The 24002-nt window shown below is 40.9% G+C and overlaps 1 protein-coding gene across 1 annotated transcript in view; it reads right to left on the minus strand.

The window, feature by feature from the left end:
• The window catches only part of akt3a (v-akt murine thymoma viral oncogene homolog 3a), a 133780-nt gene extending 122950 nt beyond the window's left edge, over nt 1-10830 (minus strand). The window contains exon 1 of the mRNA XM_064950288.1: nt 10631-10830. The gene's annotated coding sequence lies outside the window, so the exon portion shown is untranslated. The remainder of the gene's footprint in view (nt 1-10630) is intronic.
• Nucleotides 10831-24002: the final 13172 nt, after the last annotated feature.

Genomic DNA, 24002 nt, shown 5'->3' on the forward strand with positions numbered 1-24002 from the left:
GACTGTGTAAAGACTCACCATAGGCTAGCTTAATAAATCAAAGTTAGTGTATTCCACTGTAGAGCTCTGCCTAGCATCAGTATTCAGATCAGACCTGCTGACACATCTAAGAAAAGCCTTGTCATATCAGGCTGGGGAATAAATGACACTGCCAAAAGTGGCAGTTATCAGCAGTGCTTGACTTAGGTAGGAGCTCACCCAATCTGAGTAACAGCACCTAAAAATGTTCTACTGCTTGAGCTCCTGTTCCTCTTGTAGAAAATTAGCTCAAAAAGTATTGTGGAGTTCCTGCACCTATATATTAACAGTACCGGCACCCAAAATGAGCACCGGAACCGATTTCAATCCAAGTCAAGCAATGGTTTTTAGAGCAAATCTCCTGACGGCAGTTTGTGGTGAACACTCGGAAGACCCACAGTCATTTATTAAGCTAGAGCCGCATCAACATGATCCACCGAGTGTCTACCACAGAGCCGGTGTATGCACAATCCACACAATACTCTCTCTCCCACACCTGACTGTCTGTCACAGTAGAGTAACTCACACCTTCACTACATCGCAAAATCACACAGGATTACTGACAAATGCTACAGGAAACAGTAGAGCTAAACTGTTTGGCAGAATTCCTCTGCAGATGCATTTGCTATTTGTTTTGGCTCTCGTTTTCTTCAGTGACATTTTTAGATGTACAGTCACACAACAGGTCTTTAGGTATCTAGTTAAGTCAATTTGACCAAAGATGCCCATTGAGAGAGCTACCGTGGTATTGGCAGTGCAAATGATGCTAACTTAATGAAATGTCACCCTGGTTTCCAAGGTTCTGTAGCCTATATAACGCGATACACATTTACAGTGGGGCAATTTACAGCAGGGTATGGAAAACAAACCAACAAATGACCAACAGTAGGCTATATATACAGTGGGGCAAAAAAGTATTTAGTCAGCCACCAATTGTGCAAGTTCTCCCACTTAAAAAGATGAGAGAGGCCTGTAATTTTCATCATAGGTACACTTTAACTGTGACAGACAAAATGAGAAGAAAAAAATCCAGAAAATCACATTGTAGGATTTTTAATGAATTTATTTGCAAATTATGGTGGAAAATAAGTATTTGGTCAATAATAAAAGTTTATCTCAATACTTTGTTATATACCTTTTGTTGGCAATGACAGAGGTCAAACGTTTTCTGTAATTCTTCACAAGGTTTTCACACACTGTTGCTGGTATTTTGGCCCATTCCTCCATGCAGATCTCCTCTAGAGCAGCGATGTTTTGGTGCTGTTGCTGGACAACACGGACTTTCAACTCCCTCCAAAGATTTTCTATGGGGTTGAGATCTGGAGACTGGCTGGGCCACTCCAGGACCTTGAAATGCTTCTTACGAAGCCACTCCTTCGTTGCCCGGGCAGTGTGTTTGGGATCATTGTCATGCTGAAAGACCCAGCCACGTTTCATCTTCAATGCCCTTGCTGATGGAAGGAGGTTTTCACTCAAAATCTCACAATACATTGCCCCATTCATTCTTTCCTTTACACAGATCAGTCGTCCTGGTCCCTTTGCAGAAAAACAGCCCCAAAGCATGATGTTTCCACCCCCATGCTTCACAGTAGGTATGGTGTTCTTTGGATGCAACTCAGCATTCTTTGTCCTCCAAACACGACGAGTTGAGCATTTACCAAAAAGTTATATTTTGGTTTCATCTGACCATATGACATTCTCCCAATCTTCGTCTGGATCATCCAAATGCTCTCTAGCAAACTTCAGACGGGCCTGGACATGTACTGGCTTAAGCAGGGGGACACGTCTAGCACTGCAGGATTTGAGTCCCTGGCGGCATAGTGTGTTACTGATGGTAGGCTTTGTTACTTTGGTCCCAGCTCTCTGCAGGTCATTCACCAGGTCATTCATGAGGTCCCCCAGTGTGGTTCTGGGATTTTTGCTCACCGTTCTTGTGATCATTTTGACCCCACGGGGGTGAGATCTTGTGTGGAGCCCCAGATCGAGGGAGATTATCAGTGGTCTTGTATGTCTTCCATTTCCTAATAATTGCTCCCACAGTTGATTTCTTCAAACCAAGCTGCTTACCTATTGCAGATTCAGTCTTCCCAACCTGGTGCATGTCTACAATTTTGTTTCTGGTGTCCTTTGACAGCTCTTTGGTCTTAGTGGAGTTTGGAGTGTGACTATTTGAGGTTGTGGACAGATGTCTTTTATACTGATAACAAGTTCAAACAGGTGCCATTATTACAGGTAACGAGTGGAGGACAGAGGAGCCTCTTAAAGAAGGAGTTACAGGTCTGTGAGAGCCAGATATCTTGCTTGTTTGTAGGTGACCAAATACTTATTTTCCACCATAATTTGCAAATAAATACATTAAAAATCCTACAATGTGATTTTCTGGATTTTTTATTCTCATTTTGTCTGTCATAGTTGAAGTGTACCTATGATGAAAATTACAGGCCTCTCTCATCTTTTTAAGTGGGAGAACTTGCACAATTGGTGGCTGACTAAATACTTGGTGGCTGACTAGCCACCAATTGTGCAAGTTCTCCCACTTAAAACGATGAGAGGCCTGTCCCCCTGCGTCCAGATATTTACGTTATTATCCTGTTGATATGGTCCAGATTCTGGCTGAGTGTTGAAGGGACAGGCAAGGGAGGGGAGGCATCAATGAAGATAACCTTTAAAATGTCAGTCATTTGTAAAGACACTGTGTACTAGGCTAACAGGGTGCGCGCAGTACTAACGTTAGCCGCTTGGCAGTAGCTGTTGGTTGACAGAATCTCTTACAGGTGAAAATCCCACAGGTAACTTTATACTTCATATTGTACAGATGGTGATAGTGCGAGAAAAATGTGAGAGACTCTGAACTGAAACCTTGTGATCAGAGTTTTAGAATCCTACTGTAGCACCATACTGTAACACCATACTGTAACACCATACTGTAGCACCATACTGTAGCACCATGCAACCAGAGTACTGTATCCTTAGAGTACTTTACAACTGCCAACATCCTCCACCAAAATATATCATAAGAAAATGTTCAGTGAGGGGCAGCAAGGCATGCATGCCTCATTTCAAATTCCTAGGTGGTATAACAGAATCTATTATCCTGAGATCAATATCAAATAATGCCTCCTTATAATAATCAAAGGGGCCTTAGAGGCTCTTTAATCCATGAAAATGTATAGATTGCATTTCAAGACAATAGATCATATTTCAATTTCATTGTCTCCGAATTGCTGTGCTGAACACTTGAAGTAATAGCCTATTGCTTAGGGAACGTTTGTTAGCATCGTAATGAGTGAGGTTAGAATTCTAAATGTATTTTGGACTGAGCTGTGAAAGCAGCATACCAGATAACAGCAGTCTTATAGGGAGAAAAACATTTAAAATTGTGTGCCATGTTTTATAAAAGATGAACCCACCCTGGCATCACCCAAACATAAAAGTGAACTTGGAGATGGAGCCTCCCAGAAAGATCTGTTATTGGCTGGCTGTGTAGCACATTGAAGCCTATAAAATCACTGGGGTGTACACAATGGGTATATGATGGGGCTGGAGGGGGTTTCAGCCACAGCCTTTTGGGTTACGGAGCTTCCCAATCATTGCATTGCACAGAACGGTGCTGGATTTCATATGACTGTCAATGAATGACTATAGTATAAAGGACAGAGCACATAAAATAATAAAAGGAGTCATAGAGAATGTGGTGACTCAGCCTGTCTGTGTAGTACTAGTCTATAGTAGTAGAGAGAGGCGGAAGAAGGACCGAGAGCTGACTGTCGATATCATGCCTGGCTCTTCATGTGTGGCAGAGGCAGCAGTGTGTGCTGCTGGCCACCATTCCACTATGTTCCCCTGCACCCTCCCTCCGCCTCAGACAGATTGAGTGACAGACACGGTGGCGAGCTGAGATCCAGTGTGACGAAGCCCCAGCCCTGCTGTTGTAAGCCTGTCACCGCAGAACAGTCTTCAGCTGTGCTAAAACCAACAGTGCTGAATTCAATGTCTTGATATAGTCAGAGGGAGAACGTTGAGATAGTAATTTCATTTCACACACGGGGATGGAGAGTAGTGATGGTGTACCTATACCAAAACTCCAGTATTTTTCCTTCATAGCTTGTTCTCCATCTTCTTTGTAAATAGTGAACCAACATCTTTTCAGCACTTTTATTTCCATGACTGATCAAAACTCGTTTTCTCATGGTTCTTGTCTCTCTGCAGCAGACATATAGAGAGCAATATATTTGGAACGTCGAATCGCAATAAAATCTCAGTATCGAATCACAATATCTATAGAATCGTGATTATATTGTATTGTGAGGTCCCTGCCAATTCGCAGCCCTGGTGGAGAGGGGAGCGGATGGAGGGTCCAGAAAGAGCCAGCCAAATCAACTCAAATCCAATTGCATTTGTCATATGTGCCGAATACGAGTGTAGACTTTACTGTGAAATGCTCGCTTACAAGCCCTTCCCAACAATGCAGAGTAAAAAATATAAAAATAAAATAGTAACAACAGGAATAAAATACGTAAGAATGGCAGTACATCAAATAGTTTTTGAAGGGAGTATCAGTACTTGATCAATGTGCAGTTGTATGAGGTACCAGCCAGCCATACACCATTAATCAATCTCGCCATGTCAGGGAACAGCCCTGAATCAAAATGAACAGCACACCAATATATAAGGGAAATTCACTGAACTCCAGTTGATTGTGATCACTCTCCAATGGGCAATACTGTACTGTCACCCACTAGACTAATCCATACCTAGCCTATCTTTATAGGCAACACTCACACTATAGATCCTATCCACTAAAGAAAACAAAGGAATCAGCCAATGAGTGAGATGAAAGCAAAATCAACTCATGAAGCACATGCCTGCAGAGCATGCAGTGAGCATCAGATAAAGCCAGTGTGAACTACTAGACACACTTGCCACAAGGGAATCAAACAGACATTATACACCATGAATAACTATCAATGCTTATCCAGAGGAACAGGCCAGTTTGCAGACATGGTGATAGCAGACAGAATACATTTGATTTCCTAGAGATTCTGTAGACATATAGGCCCAGAACCTCTAGAAGTACAGTATATTATTATTAGGCTGCAGGTTGCCCTGTACTAGTAAAAAAATAACTTGAATTATCTTCACAAGGCACTGAATACATGGAGCCATACACATGGAGCCATACACATGGAGCCATACACATGGAGCCATACACATGGAGCCATACACATGGAGCCATACACATGGAGCCAATAGTGACTATGTAACCTCCAACACTGGGTTGTACTTAGTTCCCATAGCAATATGAAAGGCCAATTAGTGCCCACTGCCCATCAACACATTTACAAATAAAACACTTTCAAATCAGAACTACTAAGTAAACTATAGAGTGAGAGGCTGACCTGACTCTCACTGTGGGGGTGGACCTAGAGGATACAAGCAGAAAAAGAATCTGAAACGCCTCATTCCATTCAAAAATACACCATGAAGCATTTACAATTCCCTCAGCCCTGGAGGCTGGAGCATACAGGAGCAAGAATATAGGCTAGGTACACATAAATTAATTCACAGCTGCTGAAATTTAGGAAATAAAGAATACATAGAATGATACAAGCACCCAAGCATTTCTGGACAAAAAACACTTATTTGGCTAATGCCTGGCTTGATTCCGTTTTGGGGGATTTACAACAACATTGAATTTACTCAAATGTTTTCTTTCTCTAAACTGGATAGATAGTGTGCAAAAACATAATACTTAATCATGCAAACACTGTGACTAGTGTTGCAAAATTCTGGGAATTCCCTGGTTTTCACGAAATCCTGGCTGGGGATTTCCTGCCTACTCCCTCCTGATTCCGGGAATCCTCCAACCGGGATTTTGGGAAAACCAGGGAATGTATTGAACATTCCCAGAATTTTGCAACCCTAACTATGTCAGACCTTGTTCCCCCAAGAATCACTACAGAAGGATTAAGTAGCCTAAATCTATTTCAGGAGCCAAATGGGCAATTCCACAGTAACAGAGTGATGCTGAGACTCACTTTTTCACTTTAAAATATATGTCAAACAAAAAACAATGATTGCAAAGTTCAACTTTAGTCACAAGGACTACTTTTAACAATTTCCACAGAAAATTTTACAAAAACACATTTAGCCTACCTGAAGAGCAGTGCAAATGCAAAGTTGGGTAATAGAATGATGGTTTGTACAGTCATTCTGTTACCAAATTTTGCATCTGCACTGTCTCAGCATCACTCTGTTACAGTGGAATTGCCCGCAGCCTCCTCCCATTGAGAGCCTATTAAGGAAATAGCCTACTATACCAGACAGACCATCCACATTCCCATAGCCTACATAAGAGAAAAGTCATGGTGTTATATAGGGCTGGGAATTGCCAGTGACCTCACGATACAATAATATCACAATACTTTGGTGCCGATACAATATGTATTGCGCTTCGATGTTCCAAACATATTGCTCACCATATGTCTGCTGCAGAGGGACAAGAGAGAGCCAGGAGAAAAATGTTTTAATCAGTCGTGGAAATAAAAGACCTGAAAACAAATTGGCTCCATATCTAAAAATTAGATGGAGAACAAACTATGAAGGAGAAATACTGGAGTTTTGGTGTAGGTACAGCTAACTAGCGCACAAATAATATTGTGATATTGTCAAAACTAAAGGTCGACCAATTTTTCAACGCCGATACCGATTATTGGAGGACCATAAAAGCCGATACCGATTAATCCGACGATTTTTTATTTTTTTATTTGTAATAATGACAATTACAACAATACTGAATGAACACTTATTTTAACTTAATATAATACATCAATAAAATCAATTTAGCCTCAAGTAAATAATGAAACATGTTCAATTTGGTTTAAATAATGCAAAAACAAAGTGTTGGAGAAGAAAGTAAAAGTCCAATATGTTCCATGTAAAATATGTGCCATGTAAGAAACGTTTCAGTTCCTTGCTCAGAACATGAGAATATATGAAAGCTGGTGGTTCCTTTTAACATGAGTCTTCAATATTCCCAGGTAAGAAGTTTTAGGTTGTAGTTATTATAGGAATTATAGGACTATTTCCCTCTATACCATTTGTATTTCATTAACCTTTGACTATTGGATGTTCTTATAGGCACTTTAGTATTGACAGTGTAACAGTATAGCTTCCGTCCCTCTCCTCGCTCCTCCCTGGGCTCGAACCAGCAACACAACGACAATTAACGCGCTCTAACTAGCTAGCCATTCCACTTCGGTTACACGAGCCTCATCTCGGGAGTTGATAGGCTTGCAGTCATAAACAGCGCAATGTTTGACGCACAGCGAAGAGCTGCTGGCAAAACGCACAAAAGTGCTGTTTGAATGAATGTTTACGCGCCTGCTTCTGCCTACCATAGCTCAGTCAGATACTTGTATGCTCAGTCAGATTATATGCAACGCAGGACACGCTAGATAATATCTAGTAATATCATCAACCATGTGTAGTTAACTAGTGATTATGATTGATTGTTTTTTCTAAGATAAATTTAATGCTAGCTAGCAACTTACCTTGGCTTACTGCATTTGCGTAACAGGCAGTCTCCTTGTGGAGTGCAACGAGAGCGAGACAGGTCGTTATTGCGTTGGACTAGTTAAGGTTGCAAGATTGGATCTCCCGAGCTGACAATTTGAAAATCTGTCGATCTGCCCCTGAACAAAGCAGTTAACCCACTGTTCCTAGGCCGTCATTGAAAATAAGAATGTGTTCTTAACTGACTTGCCTAGTTAAATAAAGATTAAATAAAGGTGTAAAATATATATATATAAATAAATAAAAATCTGCAAATCGGGCGCCCAAAAATACAGATTTCCGATTGTTATGAAAACTTGATCTGTCGACCTCTAGTCAAAACTATAGGATATATCGTCCCCAACAATATCCCGATATGTAACCGTATACATTTTTCCCCATCACTAATGTAATACAGAACATGACAGACAGCTGAAATTATAGAAAGATGCAAATTGCTGACCTATGTCTTAAAGCCTTGATTAGAATTATTGTATTCTGTAGACAGTATAGCCTAAACAAACAGTATGCACATGCCCTGGCTGGCATGTTTTTCATTTGTTTATCAACAGACTGCATAAGCTCCTTAAGATGCATCAAATAGTTTTTGAAGTGGTTCTGAAATGCATTTAAATGATGCTCCCATTTGTGCCTAATGAACAAGACCCTGGTCAAGACTACAAGTGATTCCTTAGCGGAGGGATATCATGTTGCTCTACACGACTCCTGCAGCGCACTTAAGAATTCAGATAAAAACTAGGCCTACTGCTCTGTAACCCAAGATGGCTTCTGGAAGCACTTAGTACATTAAGCCGAGCCACACACTTCCTAACTTCCACTTCCTTTAGCATCAAACATCTTAGAACAGACCCAGGACAGCAGCTGTTGTCCAAAGGCATTTACCCTCCTAATGGAAGTAAAGCCAAGTCAAAATGAGTTGTCTATCAAATACAAATCTATTGCCATTATCATCTGCACAGACTAGCCCACAAGACTAAACATACTATTGTATTTGTGCCTTTTGAATTAGGATAATACCAAAGGAGCAGAACAGTGCCTGAACGGAGAATGAAAATTCATAAGGATCACACAGAGAGTAACAAGAGAGAGCGAGACCGGTGTTTTGGTTTGAAATGAAGGAAATGAAAAGGTGTGATTGAACGCTGGCGGATGCTGATGTCTGATGGATTCCAGGAGTTCCTCTTATCTTGTCAGATACTGAATTACCTCAGTATCACTTGTCAACTCTTATAGCCTACTGTATGATTTACATGGAGGCTGCATTAGAATCCTAGTTGTCATAAAACGACAAACGCCTATCACTGTACCAGTGGTTATGGGCAGTGGTAGGGGTATATGAGGCTCTAGGAGAAGCCATCTTCACTCCAAATGTTTATGTAAAAAGAGGAGCAGGCAGCAGTGTTAGTCCTCATTATAAAGAGACAGTGTCACATAGTTGAGTGGGTCAAGACTTCCTGAATTATATCTGTCTGAATTATTATAGAGTGCTGCAGAAATGCAGACATAAACAAACAAAAGCTTTAGTAAACATTGTTGGCACACAAAGTATCAAATTGACATAGGGTTCAAAGGGTTTATGGAAACAATGTGGCTGCTTTTTGAAAATTAGCATGTTCCAGTTGTTAGGCTGATGCAGCCCACTGTAGACGAAAGTCGATCAGTGAGGTCGGGGGAGGTGCATCTGCGACAGTGGAAAGTCGATCAGTGAGGTCGGGGGGAGGTGCATCTGCGACAGTGGAAAGTCGATCAGTGAGGTCGGGGGAGGTGCATCTGCGACAGTGGAAAGTCGATCAGTGAGGTGGGGGGAGGTGCATCTGCGACAGTGGAAAGTCGATCAGTGAGGTCGGGGGAGGTGCATCTGCGACAGTGGAAAGTCGGACACTGTTGTGGTTTTCCAACAGCAAGGCTCAGATGCATGGCAGTGTCAACGTAGTTCTCAAAATAAACATGTCTCTAACCCCCATATCACACACTCAAACTGAAATCATGTCTGTACAATAAATTGATGAGAGTTCTTAAATATTATTTATTTATATATGTCCACTGTATATATGGATCACATAAAAGTTTGTTCCCGTTTCGTCGCTGGCTCAAACAAAAACACCATAAGGATTGGTTGAAAATAGATCCTCCTACAACGCAGGCGATTGCTCCAGGTTGAAGTTGGTGAGGAGCAACTGCAATGCAGTCAACATGTAGGCGCAAGTCAGACAATTTGTATCCCCATAATGCAACACACTTTGAAAGGCGGTGACACCAACTTCACAAAATCTCCTTGAACGCGCCCAATGATAGCCTGCCAGCACAACAGTAGCAACTACATCATCTCACCTCAAGAGCTGTCAAGCAAACGCATGACGCCAATAGCTTGCTAGCAGATGAGCTAAAGAATTAAGAATCGACTTTACAGGCATGCATACATTATTCCAAACTATTCAGATACTTGACTGTATATAATATTTAATGGCTGACGTAAACAATTTATTCCCTCGAGATTTATAGTTAGTTTTTTTTTAATTGGAGGGGGGGGGGGGGGGGCAGAAAGCAATGCTGAGAAAAAGCACACACTCTAGGCCAGATCCCGACCCAGACCACTCCACCTCCCTCCTGTCTACTGTCTCGCGCTCCCAGCCTCGTTGCAGCATCAGCATCATCTTCACGTAGCAAGCACTACAAACACTCTCTGGCTAACGTTAGCTGTCAGTGGACATAGCTTCCACCATTCTTGAATACTACTAACTTCACATAAACACAGTATCAGAAGTATATTTTCAACCGTTTTGTAGCATAACTATGGTTGTTGTCATAATGATATTACCTGACTGGCGCGGGAAGTCGTGGGGAGAGCAATGGGTTCCCCTATCGTGCCTGTACTTTTTTAAGCTCGCGCTTTTCTTGTGCGCGTGTGAATAAATGAGAGAAAAGCCGCTTTGGCCGGAAACACAACGAGAGGATGAACTGTGTCGCTGCTGGAATGGCTTCAAACAATACAGAGAGGTTGTGGTGGCAGAAAAAAAGCGACAGCAACTCCTCTTACCCCAAGAACCGCCTACTGGGAACCGCCGCTAGCAGGTTCTGATGCTGCAGGTTGTTGTTGACGTTCCGAAAACTCGTGACGTCACGCCCAGCCACTTCTCGGACGGCTTTCCTGGCTCTGTCTATCTCTGTCCCCGTCTGCTCTGTACACCAGGCTGGGTGGTTGGCTGTTCCTTATTTTGCTCACTCTCATCCGTGTTTCTCTCTGCTAAGCCAACCCTCGCGAGAATCAGGTACTTCGATAAGAGGCGCATCCCTCTGTATATTTCCAACACAGCCCATATCACACACACATACTGAGTTATTTATTTTCCTTTTACTATGCTGCAGTGTAATCCCCAACATTTCATACAGGATTATGCAATTCTATCATTATGTAATGTGTCGTGTAGCCTAAGGTACATAGGGTAAGTGAAAGAATATGTGAAATCATGAATGATGATCAATTGCTTTGCCTGAAATATAATGTAATGTTAATATGCATTGTTAATATGCATCTGATACTCACTTGTTGGACGTAGTTAGAAAGTTGGACACATAGTTTTCACAAAGTGCAACAAAATCTACAACAACGTTTTTGCAATTGCCATAAGTAATATAATAATATAATAGAGAATGTTACTATAGAGCTATTAAATTATATTATATTTATCTCTGCTGTTTCTGTAGTGGAGGTTTCCGTGCCTGCATGTGAGGAGACATCATAGAGGAAGTGAAAACAACATAAACGGATCTGATTCACATTAACAGATGATCAATCTGTTTCACCTTAACATCTGGAAATAGCTCTGTTAAAGTTCTACATTGTGTTGCACCGACAGCTGAAAACTGCTGTGTGTTTGTTTCTTCTGGTATATTTTGCTATAGTTTACCATTGTAGCTTGAGGGGGTATTTCTAAGGTTAGAAGAGTAGTAACTATAGCTTATAGCTGATTCATTCATTCATTCATTTATATCCCAGTTTTTTATTTATTATTATTTTCTTCAAGAAGTACATTGGTTTTTGTTTTCTGTCTTTTTGTTTCATATTTAACATGTACAAATAACATATTTTTCATTTGGATGTAATCACTATTGCTGTTCTGTCTCAGTTTCATCATGATATTATAACCTTAGCTGCCTGTAGTTCATATCGGATTTCTCTCTAATACAATTCTATTCAGATTAGTGCAAACTAGTACACCAGCCACCCATGTGGTGAAAGATTGAACTGCACCCTGCTTAGAGTTAAAGTGCTAATATGTAACTTTTTGTGTGGCCCCACTAAATTCACATAGAAATGTGGGTTATAGATCTATCACTCTACTAGAAAGCAAGTTTAATGTGTAATCACATATTACCATGTCATTACATAGTACTACTATATTGTTATTACAGTTACTACTGTGTACAAAGTGATACCGAGTTTCATGATGTGTCATGCCTAAATTAGTGCCTATTATTCTGTAATATTATGAAGGCTTGATTTCATTCATAGAGGGGATGTATAGAAAACTAAGTTAACTTAGATGATATGGTAGGTGCTTAATCTCTCATTCAATGTTTTATCAGTCTGTAATTATTTTCTCTCCTGACATATTTCACCCATTAATAGCAATGATTCATAGATGAATAGATACGGTCAAAAAATGTAATATATTTATATTTACAATCCACACTTGCTTGTCTTATTAGTATATTCTAAATATTTTTATTCAAACAAAGTTTCTGCTCAATCTCATACGTAGATGAGACAGTGTAAGTTGAATGATTTGGTCCAACAATTTTGTTTTCAGGTGGTGATGATGAGCTTGATATAGGCTACAGACAGCAGCTGCTCTAGAACTGCCCCAGTCAGGTACGCGAGAGGAAGCCTTGTGGGCATTGGGTCCCAGAGGCTGACTCCATCCCCTCACAACTCCACGTGAGGCCTGGGGTGTGGGGGGTCAGACTGTGGCTTAGGCCCAGGCTCCCTGACTGACCCAGATGGCAGAGGGAAGGACACAGAGGTAGTATAGGGGGCAGAGGCCTGCTGGGGCTCTGCTGTTACACAGGTGGAGCTGGAGGCGAGCGTGCCACACTGTATTGTGTGTTCACAGGGCTATGGGCTCAACAGACGCCCTCCCTCTGCCATCCGTCTGCTCAGGGGGGAGCTCAACCTGACCACCACACAGGGGCTAAGGGTGTTCCTCCCTGCACACACTTACACACAAACAGACATGTGATGTGAACACATTCTCACACTAACACGCACACACACAGACGTGCACACACAAGAACGTGCACACACATGAAAATGCTGACACACACACACACATACACAAACATGTATACACACATAAATTCATAATACCTCATCCACTCAAAAGGGAATCTTTTTCACACAAACACACAAATTACACCAAATTGTAAATTCTTGTTGACCCGAGATAAGTGTGCGTAAATGAAACATAATTCTGTTTTTATACACTTTTCTCTCTGTGCATATAGAGAGACGTTGTGCAATATTTTGGGACATGTAGCATATTTGACATGGAGTAGATTTATAGTATTATTGTTAAACCCTATTTGTACACTTTTTTTACACCTTCCAATATTTTATGGATTGAACTTGAGTATGAAAACTTTCAGGAAGAATCAAACCAGTGTAACTTTTTTCATCAATATGTTTTGTGCAAAATGGCTCTCCGAACCATTTTGTTTTCATACATACTTTCCTAACACTAAAATGTGCTTAAATAATCGACAAGATCAGAGTATTTTTAAATCTACTAGTTGGTGCTGAAACTGAGAGGAATATACATAGATGGCTTTCTTTCATTGTTTCCTATATTCTGACCCTGTTCTCTTAATCTATTCTATTGTGTCTGTCAACAAAATTCTAATTAAAGGTACACTATATTTAAAGGGATAAATGTACTGAAGATAAATGTACTAAAAAACTCCACGAGAAAATCTGTTGGCCAGCAAGTGGGAGGGTTTTCAGGGGTTGAATGACATTTATTTAGAGCGCTCAAGGTAACCACACCTGCAGAGCGTGTTATGCGACTGAAAAATGTAAACCTGAATACCAAATACTGAGAACAGAGTGCGTAAGAAAAGGAATACATTCCTAAATCAGGGATTAGGCCCATTGTGATTAATCTGGAGTTAGAATATGTAGGCTGGAAAAGGGCATTTCCATGCACAACATCAACATGTGAAGTTCATAGGAGCATATCAAATGGTGTGTCAAATGAATGCTAAGACTCTGTTTTTGAATTTTTTATTAAGACAAATGTTTCAACCATTTTCTATCCTAAATATTAGGAATAAGCAAATACTTTGATTTCTAGTCAAACAGATGGAAATCTATGAGAAAAAGTCTTAAGGTTTTAGAAAAACATCAGAACACTAAAATGTAAAGATCCCTGCCAACTAATTCTGTATCTTTAAGACATTTTCTAATTTCTCTCCCACATGAGAAGGGAGGATAACTTCACAGAAGTAACAAGTTGTATTGGTTTTCGTCCGTTGAAGGAGAGGAGGACCAAAATGCAGCGTGGTTAGTGTTCAACATGCTTAATAAGGACAATAAACGTGAACACTGCAAAATACAAAACAACAAGTGGTTGGTTGGTTGGTTGGTTGGTTGGTTGGTTGGTTGGTTGGTTGGGTGGGTGGGTGGGTGGGTGGGTGGGTGGGTGGGTGGGTGGGTGGGTGGGAAACAAAACAGTCCTATCTGGTGCATAGACACAAAGACAGAAGACAACCACCCACAAAACCCAACACAAAACAGGCTACCTAAATATGGTTCCCAATCAGAAACAATGACTAACACCTGCCTCTGAGTGAGAACCATATCAGGCCAAACATAGAAATAGACAAACTAGACATACAACATAGAATGCCCACTCAGCTCACGTCCTGACCAACACTAAAACAAAGAAAACACAAAAGAACTATGGTCAGATCGTGACACAAGTAAAGGTAGACATACCAATTAGTTCTAGTTTTTTGGCTGGTATCTATTTAATTTTATGAGTTAATAAGTGATTCCAACATGAATTATGTTACGATATTGGTAATAGAATTTCAGAAAAATCATTAATGGAATTATTCAAATTAAATTGGATACAATAGGATATCACAGTAGTCACAAAACACAGTTGGGTCACCTGCTAAAGTCCTCCCTTCCTCTGACAAACTGTTATGTTCAGCTCTTAGGGTCACCTGCTACTGTCCTCCCTGGCATGTTCTGCTCATAACTGTTTTCTTTGTCTTTTTGTCATCTGGTGGTCAAAGCAAGTCTGGACAAGCCCTCCCTCTCTCTCTATGCCTCTCTTCTCTCTCTCCAGTAAATGTCACCTTTCCAGGCTCTTATTGACCGGCCCATGAGCTCCCTCACTTTCCATTTCCTGTAAACAGCATACTTACCCACTGAGCACCGACCGACACCGGACGTCCATGGACGTTGAAAAGTAGTTGGAAAATGGTAATTTCGTCCTGGCCTTGACTTCAACGTCCCACAGACATCGTTTTTTGGTACAGTCCGGACTTAATTTCAATGTCCACATATGTTTGGGCCGGACCGAATCTGAACCAATCATAGACGTCTATGTTTCACAAGTTTGGAGAGCATGGTACAGATCAGTAGAGCACAGTACAGCAAAGTAAAGTTTTAAAAAGTTGCGTAGAGTGTTGCTCAGTACAGTAATGTACAGTAAAGTACAGTCCTGTACTGTACTGTAGACAGTGGTGTAAATTACTTGAGTAAAAATACTTGAAAGTACTACTTAATGAGCGTTGCTCATTAAAATAATAGCCAGGGTGTAGAATAATACCCGAATATGAAAAGGAGGATATTGCATATTTCTACCTTTGTGCACCTTTTTAGGATACATCACCATGAAGAGAATGACATTCATATCCATAATTATGCATTTCTGTGTAGTTCAGATCAGGGACCCATGATGAAATCTGTAACCGCAATTCAGTTACCGGGTGTAAATCCACTTCACTTATTGTAATTCAATAACCAAAATAGATGTTTTCAAAGTCAAGGTGTCATGTCATAGCTGACAGCCAATTATTTCAGCAGACATCTTAGAATTTTAGAGCAGATATTTTTGGAAAACGTGGTCACATAAAAAACTGAGGGAGATTTTACTAAAATTCTGTCACCAAATTTTGCATTGGCAAAAGTTCTTCCAGTAAATGTGTTTTTGTCAAATAAAAAAATGTTAAAAGTAGTCCTTGTGCATAGAGTTGCATGGTTTGTTAAACTTTGAAATCAGTGTTTTTTGTTTGGGATACAGTACATATTAAAGTGAACATTTTTAGTCTCAGCGCAATTCCATTTTCGTAGAATTGCCCAACACTTTATTTAGATTTTCATCTTGTCCTCTATCACTCTGGGGCCACATTTATCACTTGAATGCTGTTGTTCGCTGACCCAGAATTGACAATTCTGACCATATTTTCTCCCCTCTGAGAAAGTTCTCCTGCTGCACACCTTTAACTGTGGCTACAGCTGCTCTGCTCCCTCTGCCTGTCTGTCTGCAGCTGTCCCCCTTCTCACCGGGTCCCTCCCTCCCTCTATCCAGGGCCACATGGGCCCCAGTGACCCCTCTCTTGGACAGACATGAAAGGGCAGAGAGATAAAGCTTCCCTGGGCATGGCTGGACTGGGGCCCCTTGGCTGGCAGACCGCCTGAGCTCTAGCTCTGCTGTTGTTGTGGAATGTTGAGGGGTTCAGCTGGCAGAGTGCCCTCCCACCCACAGGGAAACGGGGGTCCAGGTTGGTGAGAGCAAAGTGGGCACAGTGGGCCATAGGTCGAAGTTGGGCATCGTCCCGGTGGGCCACGGCACGGCATTGGCGTGGTAATGGGACAGCAGAGTGTGTGTGTTAGAGTTTCATATTTTCCCGAGAGTCTACCAATTTTGCTTCCTGAGAAAATTGCATGAAATTACCGGGCATCCCGGTATTCCTGTTCAAACCAGAAGTGCTATTTAAAAGCATATAATACCAGCAAAAAAAATTGGACATTATAATATTGTAAGTGGAGAAATATACACATTAATCTATCTTTTTATTTTTGTATTCATTGCAATTTAATCAACTCAAAGTTCTCTCAAATTCACCGCACTATTTTGTTGTTGCCCAAAGGCCGGCAGATGGTGATGTTGAGCTGTTTAATCTTACCGTCCAAAGGGAACGTATGGAGCCAGCTATGCACTCGTATCCCCCCTGGACCGGTTCATACATAAAACATTCTCCATTCAGACTGCAAAGGCGTCGATTACCTCCTTAACTCGATTTATTGTCAATAAAGTGGGAAAAAACTGGAAAATATGCGTACTTTCTTTATGGAACATCATTTTCCACCACCTAATTGCTAGTCACGGAGGTGGCTGTTCGCGTTCAGCCAATCAGGTTGCAGCAGTCTGTTGTTTACCCTTGGTCTGAACTAGGGTAGCATTAGAATGCTAGGGTAGCATTAGCCACCCTACCATGGCGGTGGAACATTTGGGTTTTTCCCTCCTTTTCAACATTAAATCGAGTTAAGGAGGAAAGAAGCAGCGCAGCTTGGTTGGGTTGTGTATCGAAGGATACATGACTTTCAACCTTCGTCTCTCCCGAGCCCGTACGGGAGTTGTAGCGATGAGACAAGATAGTAGCTACTAAAACAATTGGATACCACGAAATTGGGGAGAAAAAGAGGGGTAAAATTAAAAAACAATTAAAAAAACAGGTTTTTGGATGTTTAGCAAATGTATTAAAAACAAATAAAAAAACTGAAATACCTTATTTACATAAGTATTCAGACCCTTCGCTATGAGACTCGAAATTGAGCTCAGGTGCATCCTGTTTCCATTGATCCTCCTTGAAATATTTCTGCAACTTGATTGGAGTCCATCTGTGGTAAATTGAATTGATTGGACATGATTTGGAAAGGCACACACCTGTCTACATAAGGTCCCACAGTTGACAGTGCATGTCAGAAAATATACCAAGCCATGAGGTCGAACGATTTGTCCGTAGAGCTCTGAGACAGGATTATGTTGAGGCACAGATCTGGGGAAGGGTACCAAAACATTTCTGCAGCTTTGAAGGTCCCCAAGAACACATTGGCTTCCATCATTCTTAAATGGATGAAGTTTGGAATCACCAAGACCCTTCCTAGAGCTGGCCGCCCGGCCAAAATGAGCAATCGGGGGAGAAGGTCCTTGGTCAGGAAGGTGACCATGAACTCGATGGTCACTCTGACAGAGCTCCAGAGTGCCTCTGTAGAGATGGGAGAACCTTCCAGAAGGACAACCATCTCTGCAGCACTCCACCAATCAGGCCTTTATGGTACTGTGGCCAGACAGAAGCCCCTCCTCAGTAAAAGGCACATGACAGCCCTCTTGGAGCATGAGACCATGAGAAACAAGATTCTCTAGTCTGATGAAACCAAGATTGAACTCTTCAGCCTGAATGCCAAGCTTCACGTCTGGAGGAAACCTGGCACCATCCCTACGGTGAAGCATGGTGGTGGCAGCATCATGCTGTGGGGATGTTTTTCAGGACTAGGGACTGGGAGACTAGTCAGGATTGAGGGAAAGATTTGTATTTGTGTTTGTATTTATTATGGATCCCCATAGCTACTCTTCCTGGGATACAGCAAAATTAAGGCAGTTGTTCAATTTTAAAAACATTACAATATATTCACTGTGTGCCCTCAGACCCTTACTCCACCACTACCACATATCTACAATACAAAATTAATGTGTTCACGTGTGTATAGTGCGTATGTTGTTGTGTGTGTATATGTATGTCTCTGTGCCTATGTTTGTGTTGCTTCACTGTCCCGCTGTTCAATGAGGTGTAATTTTATCTGTTTTTTTAAATCAAATTTTACTGCTTGCATCAGTTTCTTGATATGGAATAGAGTAGTAGTTCAGACAGCTCGGTGCATTCAACATGTCAATTCCTCTCATAAATACAAGTAATGAGGAAGTCAATCTCTCCTCCACTTTAAGGCAGGAGAGATTGACATGCATATTATACATTTTAGTTCTCTGTGTACATCCAAGGGCCAGCCGGGCTGCTCTGTTCTGAGCCAATTACAATTTTCCTAAGTCCCTTTTTATGGAACCTGACCACATGACTGAACAGTAGTCCAGGTGTGACAAAACTAGGGCTTGTAGGACCTGCCTTGTTGATAGTGCTGTTAAAAAGGTAGAGCAGTACGTTATTATGGACAGACTTCTCCCCATCTTACCTACTGTATCAATATGTTTTGACCATGACAACTTGCTCAATTTCCACATTATTTATTACAATATTTAGGTGAGGTTTAGGGTTTAGTGAATGATTTGTCCCATATAAAATGCTTTTAGTTTTAGAAATATTTAGGACAAGTGGCGACCCATCATTCAGGGCAGGTGGGGCAGTTGCCTGTTTTGCATATTATTTTGGCATGGTGAACACCACATCACCGCCAAGTCTAAGGGTAGAGCTAGAAAGTTCTAGCCCCTTGGGTGCTGCCATACAGTTACATTAGAAGTGCCCATCCAAGAAGGATCAGGGTGTCACGAACGTCGTCAGGGAAATGACTGGACCAAGGTGCAGCATGGTGAGCGTACATTTCTTTTTTATTATGAATGTCGCCAACAAAAACAAGAAGCAACAGAAACGACCGTGAAGCTTACTAGGGCTATACAGGACACAAACAAAGTCAACTACCAAATCAAATCGAATTTATTTTATATAGCCCTTCGTACATCAGCTGATATCTCAAAGTGCTGTACAGAAACCCAGCCTAAAACCCCAAACAGCAAGCACAACTAAGGTAGATAAACAGGCTGCCTAAGTATGATTCCCAATCAGAGACAACGATAAACAGCTGTCCCTGATTGAGAACCGTACCCGGCCTAAACATAGAAACAGAAAACATAGAAATAAAGAAACTAGAAAACTAGAATGCCCACCCTAGTCACACCCTGGCCTAACCAAAACAGAGAATAAAAGCCTCTCTATGGCCAGAGCGTGACACAAGGTCATTGGCCACAGATAAAATTATGTTGAATCACGTTATACAGTATGTACAGTAGCTTTGATTGTCAACATCATACTTTCAAAATCTTAGCTAGCAGTGATCATTATGAATCAAGTCGACAATCTACTGGCATATCCTTTTTAATCCTTGTCATATGAAGAGAAATAATGAAGAGAAATTATAGATAAAACCTATCGGTGCTCATCGTCCATTGGACATAAACTTTACACAACAAGTTGGAAATCGCAAATTCAACAATGAGTGGTTTGGAAGGAATCAGTGACAGTGGCAACTGCAATGCAAGCATTGCAAAGTAATCACTAGCCTGCTATTCAGTGGAGTGGCTGTGTGGTCCCAAATCTGGGATTAAGGGGCTCTTTTCCAAGTTTAAAATTATAAACATTCAACTGATAACTCGGAACTGCAAAAACTTGACATCAGTGAGTTCAAGACAACTGGGAAGTTGGGAATAAATGAGCTCCGACTTGGAAAATACATTTTGAATGGTCATTCAAATTGGAATTGTAAATCCGTCCATCTTTCTAGAGCTACGACCTGAAGATCAATGAAGTCATCATGATTCAACCTTGTTTTTTCTGAGTTCTCAGTTGTATTGAAAGCACCATAAATCCAGTGAATGCCAAACTTTGATGACAAAAGTTGCCCACGAAGGACCGACGTGCCACCTTCCTGTTCAAGTGAGCACAGCACAACAAGGTGAGTCCAAAAATGTATTGTATGCTGCTGCATAAATTATGTAATATGCCAGGGAGATGTGTATACTGTAGCTAAGAAAGTAATACTAAGTGTATGCTGTGTAGTAAGATGTTAGTAGCCCATATGCCTCACCCTAATAATTTGGTCTATTTACCCCTCTTAATTTTTTCCTACTGTTCTGACTTGGTGCTGCACATGTAGCCTATAACCTGTTTTAGAGAAATATAATCATCAAATATTGTCAGAGCTTTCATTGTCTGCTTATATGCCCCCTTTATTTATCCTAAGCTTCTGACTTCTTGAACAGGGAAAACACTGTAAGAACGGCCTATGTTCTGAATTCTGTCGCTGTACATTTCAAAAGTGCTAAACAAATAGTTGTATTGACTACGTCCGTCCTAGCTTGCTCATTAATGTCTTAATCGAAATTACAGATTGCCTCTTATCTGCTTGTTTTCCCCTTATGCCATAGTTGTTCATCTCAATTGTCATTAGACACCACATTTGTATAAGCAAGTCAGCCGTATCAGCTATGTTTTTTTTAAAGGCAGTAAATGAGGCTGAATTAACTGTTTCGCTGCCAGACAAGGCTCCGCTGATAGCCAGGTGTAGCAGTTGTAAGATTGGGACTGGTGTTGGGACAGCTTTATGCAGGCCCTAACAGTTTGTGGGCACCGTTTGTCACTTTTATAGTGCAATTAATGTATTGTTTTGTGTTGTTTTGTGTATTGGCTCTGCCGACATGCATCCCACTAAACAGTCCCACTAAACAGTCCCAATCGGCACTGTTTAGGACTAACTTATTCCTTGCTACCCACTCTGAAACTAACTGTAGCTCTTTGTTAAGTGTTGCAGTCATTTCAGTCACTGTAGTAGCTGACGTTTATAGTGTTGAGTCATCCGCAAACATAGACACACTGGCTTTACTCAAAGCCAGTTGCATGTTGTTAGTAAAGATTGTTGAAAGTAAGGGGCTTAGACAGCTGCCCTGGGGAATACCAGATTCTACCTGGATTATGTTGGAGAGGCTTCCATTAAAGAACACCCTCTGTGTTCTGCTAGACAGGTAACTCTTTATTCACAATATAGCAGGGGGTGTAGAGCCATAACACATATGTTTTTCCAGCAGCAGACTATGATCGATAATGTCAAAAGCCACACTGAACTCTAACAAAACAGCTCCCCTAATCTTTTTATCATCAATTTCTCTCAGCCAATCATCAGTCATTTGTGTAAGTGCTGTGCTTGTTGAATGTCCCTCCCTATAAGCGTAATGAAAGTCTGTTGTCAATTTGTTGACTGTAAAATAGCATTGTATCTGGTCAAACACAATTATTTCCAAAAGTTTACTAAGTATTGGTAACAGGCTGATTGGTCAGCTATTTGAGCCAGTAAAGAGGGCTTTACTATTCTTAGGTAGCGGAATTAATTTTTCTTCCCTCCAGGCCTGGTTGCACACACTTTCTAGTAGGCTTATATTGAAAATATGGCAAATAGGAATGGCAATATTGTTTGCTATTATCCTCAGTAATTTCCCATCAAAGTTGTCAGACCGCGGTGGCTTGTCATTGTAGATAGACAATAATATTTGTTTCACCTCTTCCAAACTCACTTTACGGAATTCAAAATTACAATGCTTGTCTTTCATAATTTGGTCAGATATACTTGGATATGTAGTGTCAGCGTTTGTTGCTGGCATGTCATGCCAAAGTTTGCTCATCTTGTCAATGAAAAAGTCATTAAAGTAGTAGGCAATGTCAGTCAGTTTTGTTATGAATGAGCCATCTGATTAAATTAATGATGGGGCTGAGTTAGCCTTTTTTCCCAAAATACAATTTAAGGTGCTACAAAGCTTTTTTTACCATCATTCTTTATGTTATTTATCTTTGTTTCATAGTGTAGATTTGTATTTATTTTTATTCCGTTTAGTCACATGATTTCTCAATTTGCAATATGTTTGCCAATCGGTTGTGCAGCCAGACTTATTTGCCAATCCTTTTGCCTCATCGATCTCAACCACACAATTTTTAAATTCCTCATCAATCCACAAGGATTTAACAGTTTTTACAGTCATGTTCTTAATGGGTGCATGCTTAATAGTAACTGGAAAAGCAATTTCTTTAATGTGTCAAGTAAAGTGTCTGTTTGCTCCTCATTTACATACCAACAAATATCATTTAAGTCAGCTACATAGGAATCACTAAAAAACCTTTAGTTTTCCTAGATATGGCTGCTATATTGTGATCACTCCATCCGATGGATCTGGATACTGCTTTCAAGCTAAATTCTGCACCATTAGTAAATACATGATCAATACATGTTGATGATTTCCTTCATGTGCTGTTTGTAACTACCCTGGAAGGTTGACTGATAACCTGAACCAGGTTGCAAGCACTGGTTACAGTTTAACGCTTTTTCATGAGTGGGCAGATTTATGAAAGCCAGTCAATATTTAAAGCATCCAGAAAATGTACCTCTCGGTTGATATCACATACATTATCAAGCATTTCACACATTTCACACATATTATCCAGATACTGATTGTTAGCACTTGGTGGTCTATAGTGGAGAAAAGTACAGATAGAAAAAATATTTTGCTCCAGAGCGCTCAGGACCTCAGACTGAAGCGAAGGTTCACCTTCCAACAGGACAACAACCCTAAGCCAAGACAATGCAGCAGTGGCTTTGGTACAAGTCTCTGAATGTCCTTAAGTGGCCCAGCCAGAGCCCGGACTTGAACCCGATCAAACATCTCTAGAGAGACCTGAAAATATCTGTGCAGCAACGCTTCCTATCCAACCTGACAGAGCTTGAGAGGATCTGCAGAGAAGAATGGGAGAAACTCCCAAAATACAGGTGTGAAAAGCTTGTGGCATCATACCCAAGAAGACTTGAGGCTGTAATCGCTGCCAAAGGTGCTTCAATAAAGTACTGAGTAAAGGGTCTGAACACATAAGTAAGTGTGATATGTATTAATTATTTTTTGAACGCACTTGCAAACATTTCTGAAAATCTGTTTGTCATTATGGGGTATTGTGTGTAGATTGATGAGGGAAAAAAACTATTAAATCCATTTTAGAATAAGGCTGGAAAAAGTCAGGGGGTCTGAACACTTTCCGAATGCACTGTATAGTAAGCAATTATATTTCTAGAAGCCATGCACGTAGCCGAAGGGATGTTTTCTATAGGGGACATTATGTTGAATAAATGGTTTACTGCTAGCGCTGTGATGACTGCTCTAACATTTGAATCTATAACTAGAGGACTCCTGATATCTCCAGGAGTAATAAGAATCATTTTTGTCTTATTCTGTTGTTGTCTAGTACTGCCTTTTTGCTAGCTAGGGCCAGCTACTTGAATTGCTGTCTGTCTTCCTGGTCCTGGTGTGTGAATTTCTGAGTGCTCATAACTTGCAGTTGATTGTTGGGACATCAACCAGGCATAAGGGGCAGGGCAATTTGTGACTGTTGTTGTTTTAGTAATCATTGGCTGTTTTGGAGGGAGAGTATGGAAGGTGTGCTCTCAACCTTTGCTAGGAAATGAGCAATTAGTATTCGTACTTCAGTCTCCCCTGTTTTCTCAGCGGCAGCAGTGTCAGCAGCAGTTTCGTCTTCAAAATTAAGACTATCGCCAAAACAAAGACGGTTCTGCTGAG

The sequence above is a fragment of the Oncorhynchus masou genome, chromosome 31 (genome assembly GCF_036934945.1).
Source record: "Oncorhynchus masou masou isolate Uvic2021 chromosome 31, UVic_Omas_1.1, whole genome shotgun sequence".
NCBI classification, from domain to species: Eukaryota; Metazoa; Chordata; class Actinopteri; order Salmoniformes; family Salmonidae; genus Oncorhynchus; species Oncorhynchus masou.